Below are 11,719 nucleotides of genomic sequence, written 5' to 3'. Positions count from 1 at the left end.
CCCCCCCCCCCCCGCCCAGTGTTCCTAGCTGGGGTCACTACAGCTCCACTCTCAAGCTCAGTCCAGCCCTAAGCTATGGGGCCGCGGGCTGCTCCTCAAGGGAAACCAGGGCCTTCTAAATTCATGCATGGGGACTCAGCCTTGCCACAGCTTCCCTTTCCACCTGGACCCCAGTTCCAGGAAGTAGAGGTTCTAGACATTTCTTACTGCATGATAAGTCACCCAGAGGCTTAAAAAACATGACAATCATTCCTTCCACTCGTGAATCTGTACTTTGAGCAGGTGTCGGGGGTGGAGGGGGGAGACTTGTCTCTGTACCACAGGGTTCACCTGGGGATGGGGGCGGTCACCTCCCACATGGCTGGTCGACACGACTCACATGGCCAGCAAGTTGGGGCTGGTGGTTAAGCTTGGAGCTTAGCCAAAAGCTGAGGACCAGGGGCCATGGTTTCTCTGCACACGAGCCTCTTCCTATAGCCTGGGCTTCCCCACAGCATGGCGTCCAGGTCCCAAGGGTGAGGGTCCCAAGAGAGAGCCAAGTGGGAGCCAAATAGCCCCTTCGTGGCTCACCCTCAGAAGTCACAGGGTGCCACTTCTCTTTTAGTCAAGGCAGTCCCAAAGACCACCCTGGGGCCAAGGGGAGGGGACATAGACTTTATATCTTGATCAGGGAGTGTCAAGGTTCTGGAAAAGCATGCGGGACTAGAAATATTGTGGGAATACAGAGCTTACTATCTGGGACCATGCTCACACTTTCTAACCAATGCCAAAGTAAGGGTTTGGAGACCCCTAGCATTGAAAATATTTTGGTGTGACCTTCCCAGCGCTGGCTTAGAGCTCAAGATATTCTTTGTTAAAGAAATAAAATTGGGGCGGGGGGGCGCCGTGTGGCTCAGTCAGTTAAGCGTCCGACTCTTGATTTCAGTTCAGGTCGTGATCCCAAGGTCATGCTCAGTGGGGAGTCTGCTTGAGATTCTCACCCTCTCCATCTGCCCCTCCCCGTAAAATAAATTAATAAATCTTTTTTAAAAAGAAAAGGAGATAAAATTCAAGGCAGCCACAGAACAGTACCTGTAACATGATACCATTCACGTTAAAACAGTCGCAAAAACTCTAGGTTTCTGTGTACATATATGTGTATGGAAATGCATTTTTTTAAAAGTCTTAGAGAAGAAGCATTCAAGAAAGATGAAAGAAAGGCACAAAGGTTTCCAGTTGGTGTTAGGCTGCATTATTGTGCCACTAACTTTTCTTTCTGCGATAGAATCCTACCCCCACGCCCTCGTATATGCCTCTTGGTGGACCAGTCCCCTGACTTAGGCCCTATGACCGGCTTTGACCAGCAGAGTGTGGACAGAAGCAACAGTGTCAGTTCCAAACCTTGGCTTTAAGAGGCATTGTTCCCAACTGCCCTCTCGAGTTTATCCTCAGCCATGAGAAAAGCGTGCCCCACATACCTATTCCTCCTCCAGTCTTGGTCCCACGAGGAGAGAAATGTGAACCCTAAGCACAACCCAAAGCCGGGAGCCTAGCCTTGGCCTGTAGAGCTGCAGCTGAGCTCTGCTGAGCTCCAGCTCGTCGGAAGACCTCAGAGTGGGAAATAAATGCTTGATGTCATAAGCCACAAAGACATAGGGGCTATTTGTTAAGCAGCATTATCACAGCAGAAAGCTGACTGGTGTAGTCTATGAGACTCTGAGTAATCTGGCCCTTGACAACTATTCCAGCCCCATATCCCTTTTCACCGCTTCTTTCTTCACCAAATTTCTAGCCCCCTGGCCTTCTTTAGTGCCTCCTAAGTTCATTGTTTTATTGTGAGAGACTCGTTCTACTTAGACTATTTTCGACCTTTTTCCTAACTAATTCCTACTCATACCTCATGTCTTAGAAGGCCTCATCTAAACACCCACCACCTCCCATCTAAATTAGCTCCCACCGTGTTTGGCTTTCTGATAACAACTTGTCGACTCCTCATTGTCCCTGAGATGATCTATAATTTCTGCATCTCTGCAATTATTTGATCTCCATCTCCTCCCCCGCTGTCCTGTGAGCTCCATGAGGGCAGGGGCCGCACGTAACTTCATTCATCAGTATTTCTCCAGTGGCTTCAAGCATGGTGCCTGGGACGTGGTGTTTTACTGACTACACATGTCTGGCTCAGTGCTTCAGGAATCAGAGGAGGACCTCCTTCCCAGTGCATTCAGGCTGCAGTGAAGGAAGTGGGACATAGCTTAAGCCCTAAGGTATGGGTAGAATTTAATATGAGCCAAGACAAGGCCACGCTAAGCGGCAGTGACTCTAGGAAGCAGCGAGGGACGGAGAAGTTGGGCCGTTAATCCTGAGATGAGGAGATTCTGGTCTTTCCCTACCCAGATGCGTTGCTCCAACTTTATCCAGCAGCCAGCGGGGAGTGGTGGATGGGTTTTGAGCAAAGATAGGGAGAGATGAAGAGTCATTAGAAGTCCCTTCTGGAAGATGTCAGCAGGGAAGTGGGTAGACTGGTGCGAGGTGAGGAGGGCATGAGGGATGAAAGAAGAAACGCCACTAAAGACAAGACACTTATGGCCGGGGTGTCCGCACAGAGTAGCACTCCCACTGAAGGAGCTCAATAAATATTTGTTAGCGATCATGACTGGATATGGTGGAATAATGTCCACGTTTCTGCCTCGAATGGGGGAAACGGTGCAACTACTAAGAGGTATGAGGGAGACAGGAAATGGGCGAGAAAGGGTGAGTTTTCAAGCAAGTTAGCACAACGTGCAACTGGAGTTCAATCCTTCTGGAGACCTCTGGGGAGCAGTATCAAGCACCCACCCAAGAGTTTTCCCACCCAAGGGCAAGGAGCACGGTCTTTACACGCCGACACCTATCAGTCCTTGTTTGTGAGCTGTTCAGGAACCTCCTATTCCTTGGCACTTCCAGGTCCTTCACACAGCCAGAGAGAATTCTGGTGACAGGAGGAAGCCCTCAAGCTGGGAGATGCAGACCCTAGCTGTTGAAAGTGGGTAGCCATGCTTGGAAACGGAATGGAAATGGTATGATTTTAGTATGTGATATGCCAGGCACACCCCTAGATACTTACAAGTATTATCAGTTCCATCCTCACAAGAACATCTTTAAGGATGAGGAAACAGAGTCCCAGAGGAACTTTCAGCTGTAAGTGGCAGATCACTGAGACCCACCTTGCCAGAGGGACCAGCCAAGACATGGGACTATGGTGTCTGCAGGGCATTGGTGGGACTCAAACTTCCAGCCCCAAGAGCCCACTTCCAGCCCACTGGAGCAAGGGGAAATGAAGACAGTCAGAGAGGACTTTTAGGAGAGCCGTAATAATGGCGGCCATGTTGAACTCCCCGATGAACAACCGTCACAAAACACAAAGTTAGTAAAGAACGTGGAAACCCTACTGTTGTAAGTGGACAGGGTTAAGTGATAGCCATTCTAAGATTCTTAAGGAAACGAAGCATTTAAATGGCACTGATGTGGACAGAGATGGGAAGCCTTTTCAGCAATGTCTGCTCCTGAAGATGGGAACGTCATCCAAGTAAGCTCAGTTCGTGGGGGTTCATCTAAGGGCAGTCCCGCTGCGTGCCAACCCGCACAGTTTATATCCCTCCTGGGAAGGCAAGAGAAATACTGAAGGGCCACGTACTGCAAATGAAACACTGGGCCTTCTCAGCCACATCAAGGACAAAAATAAAGGAAATTAATTTATTGATGTTGTGTGAAGGCGAAGAATTGGTTTTGAAGAATTGTAGTGAATGGCTGGGAAAATATGGAGCAAAACAATTGGAAAGCTCAGTTAATGCTAAACAAATTATTAATCATTAACCGTAGTTGGAAAACAGGCCTGTGCAGGCAGATGAAAAGGAATAAGAGACAGAAGGCTATAGAACGCGGAGCCACTCAACTGTCTTGAAGAGTGTGAGAGGTTATTAGTTATTTTCCTGCAATTTGGCAGTTGTTACTGAGGCAGTGTGAGAGGTGGGGCTGGGTAAAGAGGAAGGGATGATTATATCAGAATTAACCTGGGGAGCTTTTTCAAAATGCAAGTGACCCGTGCTATCACTAACGTCAGCACATTTCTCAGGACGTGCATCTCACGCTCACTTGGGTGTCTGACGTCTGTTGTCCCACAGTCTTATCAAAACTGCCGTTTGCATAACTGGAGAGTGGGCCTCACCATACCTCCTCTTCTGTCGGCTTCCAAGAAAAACAAAGGGTTGGCAGAAAGTTCTTCCTCCCCCGTGATCCCTCTGACCAGCACTCAAGCGAGATCGAACCCCCGAGAACAAGACCTGGACAGCTTCGTGCACTGTGGTCGTTCCTGCCCCCTCTACAGCGTCCAGCACATAGTCAGACACGTGGTCATTGAATGAAGGACACCGCCAACCCAACCAGAATGACCACTTCCGGGCGTTTCTTCAGAAACAGGTAGATTATTGATGGCACCATGGCCTCTCCCTGGGGTAGAAAAGGTAAGAGGAGAAATATCCACCCAGGGGTGACGAGGGACTGGGACAATGACCTCTGAAGGAAACTGTTAGTCCCATCAGCCACAAGCAGCAGCAGCCTCAGTGAGCCTGAGCTGGGGCCAGTCTCCGCTGTCACAGGTCTCCTGCGGGTGCCATGGCTGTCCTAGCTCCCGTGGCTCTCGTGGCTATCGTGGCGGCTGGGGCCATCTCAGCCCCCTCTAGAAGGGCTGCTATAGGAAGATCCCAACCAGACTGCCCTTGTCCTGAGCCCCGGGTGATTTATGGCCCCATCCACACACACACACTCACTCATCCTGTCCACAGACTGAATCTGGGCTAAGGCCCATAAAATAGGCAACAGCTATTGGCAAATTCATTAATTAGGATTCTGTTTGTACTTTTATTGTGAAGGAAAATCATTTGTCAGCTTAAAGTCAGACCCAGTGCCTGATGAGAACTGTTATTCTAAGAAGGTATCGACTGACGGCTCTACGTGGCCTTCCTGCTCTCCCCCCAGGTGCCACGTGTCACCCCACCTCTACCCGGCCACAGAAAGCCTCCTGTCCCTCCACTTGATTCTGGGCCCGTGTGGTGGAGTCTGTGAACTGTTTTCCCAGTAGGCTCACCCCCTTCTTCCTTGTCAACATAACCCTGATTTTGTTTAAGAAAAGGACTGTCAATGGGCATCAAGGGCAACCGGGCCGCTCCCGACTCTATAGAGCGAAGCTTGATAAGTCAGAGCTAGTCGCGTGGCAACTCCCTTTCCTTCCCCAGTGACAGAAGTCTGACCAATGGCGTGTGAGAGGAAGTCTGTGGGGACTCTTTTCAAGGGACTCGAGGCATTCTCTGGTCAGGCCTTCGGACCTGTGTTGGAGCGGGCCATCTAGAACCAGGGGAGCCCTCCTGTGAGCAGGAAGCAAGACAGAGGACCGAGAGCAACATGCTGATGGCCCCAGAGCGAACAGGAGGGAGGGGCCTGGGTTTGGTTGCCATCAACAGCGCTGAGCTAACCAGCCCGGGAGTCGTCTTGCCTCTGGGCTTCTGGATCACAGCAGATGATAATCTCCCTGTTGTCTACACCATATTGAGTGCGCTTTTTGTTATTAGAACCAAAAGCACTGAACATAGCTGCAAACGTCCTGGTATGCTATAACCAGCTCAGACTCAAACTACCTCCAGATGGATGCTTGTTCCAATAGATGACAATTCCTCTGCTCTCGATATCGCATGCGGTTGTCCAATCCCAGGCTCTCCCTAGACTCTAGTCATACCGTCTTTGCTGGGAAAGGACAAAAGTCCTTCGTGTGAACCACTTTCCCATCAGTCATCTTGCTATCACTGGTGGAAACCACTCTCCCCACCACCAAAAAAAAAAAAAAAAAAAATCAGGAAGCTTTAGGCCCGAGTGTGCGGTGACAACACATAGACACACACACCATCATTCTGTATGTGGATGTCTTTGTTATGGGTGGAATGGTGTCCCCCCCAAATTCATACGTTGAAGCCTTAACCCCTGGTAGCTCAGAACACGACTGCCTTTGGAAATAAGGGCACTGTCAACGTCATTAATTAAGATGAAGTCATATTGGAGTAGGGTAGACTCTACTCCAATGTGACCGGTATCCCGGGAAAAAGGGAAATTTGGACGCAGACATGCACGCAGAGAACGTGCCATTCAAAGATCGGCATTATGCTACCGAAGCCAGGGAAGTACCAGGAGATGGAGAGAACGTGGCCCCGCTGACACCTTGACTGCGGACTACTAGCCCCCCGGAACGGCGGAGGCGGAGGCGCCGTTCCCATGTCAAGAACCAGCAGGCCAAGGTCATACCTTTCGGGCAGCGCCCAAGTCTTCTTTAAGTTGCAAAGTCCCTCTTAGTGTCGTCAGACACCGAGCTAGCTGGGCAGGCCAGCTGGGCAGCTTCCCAGGGCACCAGTGAGTTAGAGGGTCCAAAATACCACTGGAATAAATAGAAATACCCCTGCCGGTTGACGCAAGTTTCCACAAGCTTCTACCAAAGTAAATAGCGGCTTTATATGGAAATTTAAAACACACCCCCGGCTGGCAGTGACCCCTCTCTTTGGGTATTTTTGTAATACACACATACAGTTGCGATCAGCTGAAAATCTGAAACCAAATAAAGCATGGTGTAACTTTCTTACTTACCACAAACAATGATTCATTTTATTAGATAATTTGTAAGCCCTTCAATAGGCTTCCCCCACCAAATTGTCTGCCTTGGGAAATTGCCAAAGAAAACTGATGTAAGGAGCAGAACCGCAAAAAGTGGAAGACATTTTGCCACTTCTGTAGACCATTAATTTTTCTACAGCCAGGGGAGGTAAATTAGTGAGTAAATCTGTCTATGCATAAAATGTTTTAATTAATAAGTTTGGCGGAGTCTGTGTCTTTACCTACAGTGTCCTTCCCCACCCCCCTTTTCCCTGCTAAGAGAATCAGTAACTGTAGCGGGGCGCGTGGCCATCCGGAATAAAGCCTCCATGTCCCAGCCCCTCCTGGCCAGGAGTGACCGTGTGGATAAGTTTGGCCAGTAGCTATCACAATCAGATCAGAAGTATCACGGTTCCATTCTGGGAACCCTCTACTGCTTCTCCTTGAGCCTTCTCTCCTCTCCGCTGACCAGAACGTCACTGCAGTCATCAGCTTGGACCGTGAGGTGACCAGGGGTTGAGGGGCCATGCCTGGTAGAGCAGCAGGGTAGAAGAAGCCTGGGTCCCTAAGGACTTCATACAGCGGAACTCCCACGTCAGCCATAGTCTGCTGGTGAGAGAGAAATACACCTCGGTCTTGTTTTACATCTCTGTGACTTACAGCCAATGCTGTTCTGGCAGGAAATCCATTTTTCCCCTGTGCGAAGGGGCACCAAATTATTCCCCGGGGCAGAGTCTTGGTCTGGCCTCGATCAGAGAAAGCATGGCGCTCTCTCCCGGTCTGGCTCCCATGAAGGTGGTAGGTGGTATGATGGTGACCCTGCGAGGAAAAAGAAGAGGCATTGCCAAGGGCAGAGCACTAGGGTCTGAGTCCTGTGTGAATGGGAACGGAGCCGTGAGCCACTGGGGTGATTTTCAAGCATAGCTGCAAAGTCTTTGACCTTCCTCTCATTGAGAGGTGGATTCCAATTCCTTACCCTTGACTAAAGCTGGCCCTAGTGACTGCTTTCTAACAAATAGAATCTAGCAGGAGTGACAGTGGGTGCCTTTCAAGGCTGGGTGGTAAAAGACATAAGACTTCCATTTGGTTCTCTCTCATGGGATGCTCGCCTTGGAACCCAGCTGCCATGTTGTGAGGAAGCCAAGAACCAATTGGCGAGGCCACGTGTAGGTGTTCTGATAAGACCAGTTGACATCTGAGCCTGCAGCCAGTATTGAGAGCGGACACGCAAGTGAGTCTTCATATCATCCAGCCCTTAGCTTCAAACCACCCCAGCTGATACCAAGTGGAGTAGAGATGAGCTGTCCCTGCTGAGCCCTGCCTAAATTGTATATTCATGAGCAAAATTGATGTTTTCATTATTTTAAGCCACTAAGTTTTGGGATGCTTTGTTATATAGTAAGAGATCATTGCTCCAGGCACCCATTCTGCCCCACAAGCCCATGTGCCATTATATGTGAGTTCCTGACTACCACAGAGGTTTCTAGAAAGTTCCAACCTCATTTCAGTGGGCTCCTGAGAAGAAAGCAGGAGTCTCAGGCCACACCTGGGCTGAAAGGCCAAAGGGGGCAGAGGTTGATGGGTCCAGTGTCCAAAGGAGGGGAGGTCAAGGCAGAGGAAGCCAGTAGCCCCTCCCTGGCCTGGCAGTTCCAATCAGAGAGCACATGCACACTTGTGTGCACACATGTACACTTACACACACAAAGACGGGGGAGGAAATGAATCTCGGGCCAGAACTCCAGCCCCAGGGCCCACATGCAGCACCCTTTACTCCCCATTTTGCTTTCTGAACCCTCTCTTTCCCGGGCCCAGCCAAGAAGGCCCAGGTTTCATTTCATTAAGGCATTTCCTAGGTGCGCCCCAGACATTTCCAGGAAGACTCCTTGAAATGAATGTCCGAGGGCCAGCGGCACGAAGAAAGTGATGAGAAACTTCACAAGATACCTACCTGGTGGGAGAATCTCCACGGTTCTCTGCCGCGAGTCAAAGGCCCCTCCCCGAAACAGACGGAACTGTGTCCTCCCCAGACTGTGACGTTGAAGCCCTAACCCCATGCGACTGCATGTGGAGATAAGCCTTTGGGGTGGTGACTAAGGTGAAATGAGGTCCTGAGGGTGGGCCCCTGAGTCAACAGGACTGCTGTCCTTGCAAGAAGACATGCCAGAGAGCTTGCTCTTTCTACGTGCGCACAGAGGGGAGGCCATGTGGGGACACAGCGAGAAGGTGGCCAAGGACAAGCCAAAGAGAGAGGCCTCAGGAGGAACCCACTCTAGCGGCCCTTTGGTCTGGGGCTTCCAGCCTCCAGGACTGTGAGGAAACGAAGGGTGTTGTTCGAGGTGCCCATTCTGTGGTACTTTGTCGTTTCAGCCTGAAACAAAGAGGAGGGGAATGTGGGAGAGACCACGCTTCGAGCCGTCGTCACTTTGCTGGTGGTGACACAGAGGAGACCTTTGTCCTGGCACACCCTCAGCAGCGCAGTCCCATGCGAGGGTCCCTGGTGGGGGGGGGGGCGTTTGCACAGGCAAAGCCCCATCCTTACAGCTCTCCCCCGAAATTACCCCTGGGCTTAAGCTTTACCCCCTCCTCCCAGTGCAGTGGTCAGCCGCAAACTCCCAGAGGGGCGCCATGCCCTCCCTGTGTGTTTATCTGCCGGGTGGCAGGAGCTGGGGTGACCACTGGAGCCCTGCCAGGGTACAGGGGAGACGACATCGGAAGACAACTGCCTGAATTGCCCCGCAGGCTTCCTGGTAACCTGGCAGCGTCTCCTCAGCTTGGGACTAGCCTACCCACCTTCTTCTAGTGGCCTGGCTGGTCTGGCCATCCCTGCTGCTCTGAAGCTGCCAACACCTGCAGGACTTCCGGCTGCTCCGCCATTGTGCTTTGAACGTAAGTATATTTATGTCGGACTCCCCACCCCTACCCCATGCCCCCAACACTTGCAGGGGAAAGAAGGGAGGGAGGGAGGGAGGGAGGGAGGGAGGGAGGAAGGAAGGAAGGAAGGAAGGAAGGAAGGAAGGAAGGAAGGAAGGAAAGGAAAGGAAAGGAAGGAATGGAAGGAAAGGTAGGAAAGGAAGGCGACAAGGAGGGAGGGAAGAATCTGTACTTCAGGGCTCAGAGATTCGTCCACCTCCCTACCCCATCTGAGCACGCCTTCTTGAAGTTTCCTGCAGCTCCCCCTTAAGGGCACCGTGCAGCAGCCCCTAAGCTACCCTGTTGCCATCTGCCCTACTTGTGCCCAAGCCCAGCAGAGCTGCACTGTAGCCAACATAGGCGATCTGGCAGAATGCATCCAGCAAATTCTGGATCAACATTCACCCCACTGCGGTGAGCCAGACTCCGTGTTAGGAGCACGGGCCTGGCACCGAGCAAGGTACTGCTTTCTTCTGCTGGGGGACACAGACAACAAGCATGTGAGCAGACAGCAGATGGTAGTAAGTCCCACCCTAAGACCCCAGACAGGACGCTTTGGTGGAAGGACGGGGGGAGGGGGCAACTTCAGGTGGGTGGGCAGGAAAGGCCTCCCTCAGGGGATCTGTAAGGCCAAATCTGAAAGCCACAAAGAAACAGGCACATATTGACTGGATGGAAAAGCATTCTAGGCAGAGGGAATAGCTCTTAGGAAGGCAGGGCCTCAGGAGGCAAGAATGAACTTGGTGTGTCCTGGCAATAGCAGGAAGGCCTGGGGTTCCCAGAAAGGTGATAGGAGGTGACAGCACAGTGCTCAACAGAGGCCACATCACAGAGGTTCTGGGGCACGAAGTAGTCAGGATTCCAACTGGGGTTAGGTACGGGAGGTGACCTAATCAGATTTCCAGTTTTTAGAAGATTGCTCTACCCATAAGATGCGTCTTAATGACAACGAGAAAAACAGTCGCACAGTAGAGAAACCTGGCAGACGCCACCGTGACCAAGTGATCGAAGCGAATACCACCAGTCACGGATCAAACGGACACCGTGTGCCTCCCGATATGATGCCCTGAGAAGGAGACACATGCCCTCGGTGCGGTTTCTGCCAAGCATGCAGAGCCTGAACCCGGTCACCGGAAACATCAGACAAAGCCAAACTAAGGGATAGTCTACGAAAAGAGGACCAGCCCCTACTTTTCAGAAGTGCTTATGTCACAAAGGACAAAGACAAAGGGACCATGCCAGATTAAAGGAGATTAAAGAGACACAATAACCGAATACAATGTGTGACTCGAGATTAGATCCTGGCCAGAAAAATATTTTATTTCTTTTCTTATGAAGGACATTAATGGTACAACTAATGAGCATTTGAATAAGATCTGTCAATCAGGTCATAGAATTATATCAATGTTCATTTCCTGATTTTGATCAACTATACCGTGGTTATTTTACAAGCATGTCCCTCATTTTGCATTTTCAGGGAATATAACTGAAATATTTAGGGGCAAAGAAGCATCGTGTCTGCAACTTGATCTCAAAAGATTCAGGGAGAAAACTGTGTGTGTATGTGTGTGTGTGTGTGTGTGTGTGTGTGTGTGTAGAAAGAGTGTGCAACTTGCAAATTGGTAAGATACTTGGAGAATCTGGGTAGAAGAATACAGGAACTCTCCGCACTATTTTTGCAGCTTTGCAAGTCTGGATCACTTCAAAATTAAAAGTCGGTAAGATAAAAATGTAAAAGTTCACTTCGATTGCAGAGCAGCTTATGAACATCGGGCCAAGGGGCAGCAGCGGGGCAGGGGGGCGGGCAGGCAGGGCCAAGGTCGAAGGCCCCTGCTAGGAGGGGACAAGGGCTAAGGCTTTCAGACCTGATTCAGAAATCAGGACCTCGGGAAAGCCACTCAGTCCCCCACCGTTCTGCTAACAAGGGGCCCAGCCAATGCCCGCCAAATGGCTCCTGCGACTTTCCTTTGCAGCCACGCTGAAAAGCAATCAGACATGAAAGCCCGGGGCAGCGGGAGCACTGTGGCCGGCACTCAGCTCCGGGAGGTCTGTCGGGGAAGGGGGCGGCCTGGCTGAGGCCCCTGCTGCCTTGTCACCTGCACCCCCAGGTGTCCCCCAGTGCCTGTGGCCCCCTTGGCCGGCCTCAGCCCCTCAGGAAAAA

At 51.0% G+C, this 11,719-nt stretch overlaps 2 long non-coding RNA genes across 3 annotated transcripts; one reads left to right on the top strand and one right to left on the bottom strand.

The window, feature by feature from the left end:
* Positions 1-6,634: 6,634 nt before the first annotated feature.
* On the bottom strand, positions 6,635-8,718 carry LOC121103344. The gene is made up of 2 exons (XR_005835515.1): positions 8,597-8,718; positions 6,635-7,467 (listed from the first exon to the last, which is right to left on the bottom strand). It is a non-coding gene; the product is annotated as an uncharacterized LOC121103344 (long non-coding RNA).
* A 68-nt stretch (positions 8,719-8,786) lies between these two features.
* Positions 8,787-11,059, top strand: LOC121103340. Of its 2 annotated transcripts, none has more exons than XR_005835514.1 (3): positions 8,787-8,998; positions 9,388-9,534; positions 10,464-11,059. It is a non-coding gene; the product is annotated as an uncharacterized LOC121103340 (long non-coding RNA). The 2 variants fall into 2 exon arrangements; XR_005835513.1 differs by having other exon boundaries at positions 8,791-8,984.
* Positions 11,060-11,719: the final 660 nt, after the last annotated feature.

The sequence above is a fragment of the Ursus maritimus genome (assembly GCF_017311325.1).
Source record: "Ursus maritimus isolate PB19 chromosome X unlocalized genomic scaffold, ASM1731132v1 scaffold_X1, whole genome shotgun sequence".
NCBI classification, from domain to species: Eukaryota; Metazoa; Chordata; class Mammalia; order Carnivora; family Ursidae; genus Ursus; species Ursus maritimus.
This window is presented reverse-complemented; position numbering and strand designations above follow the sequence as displayed.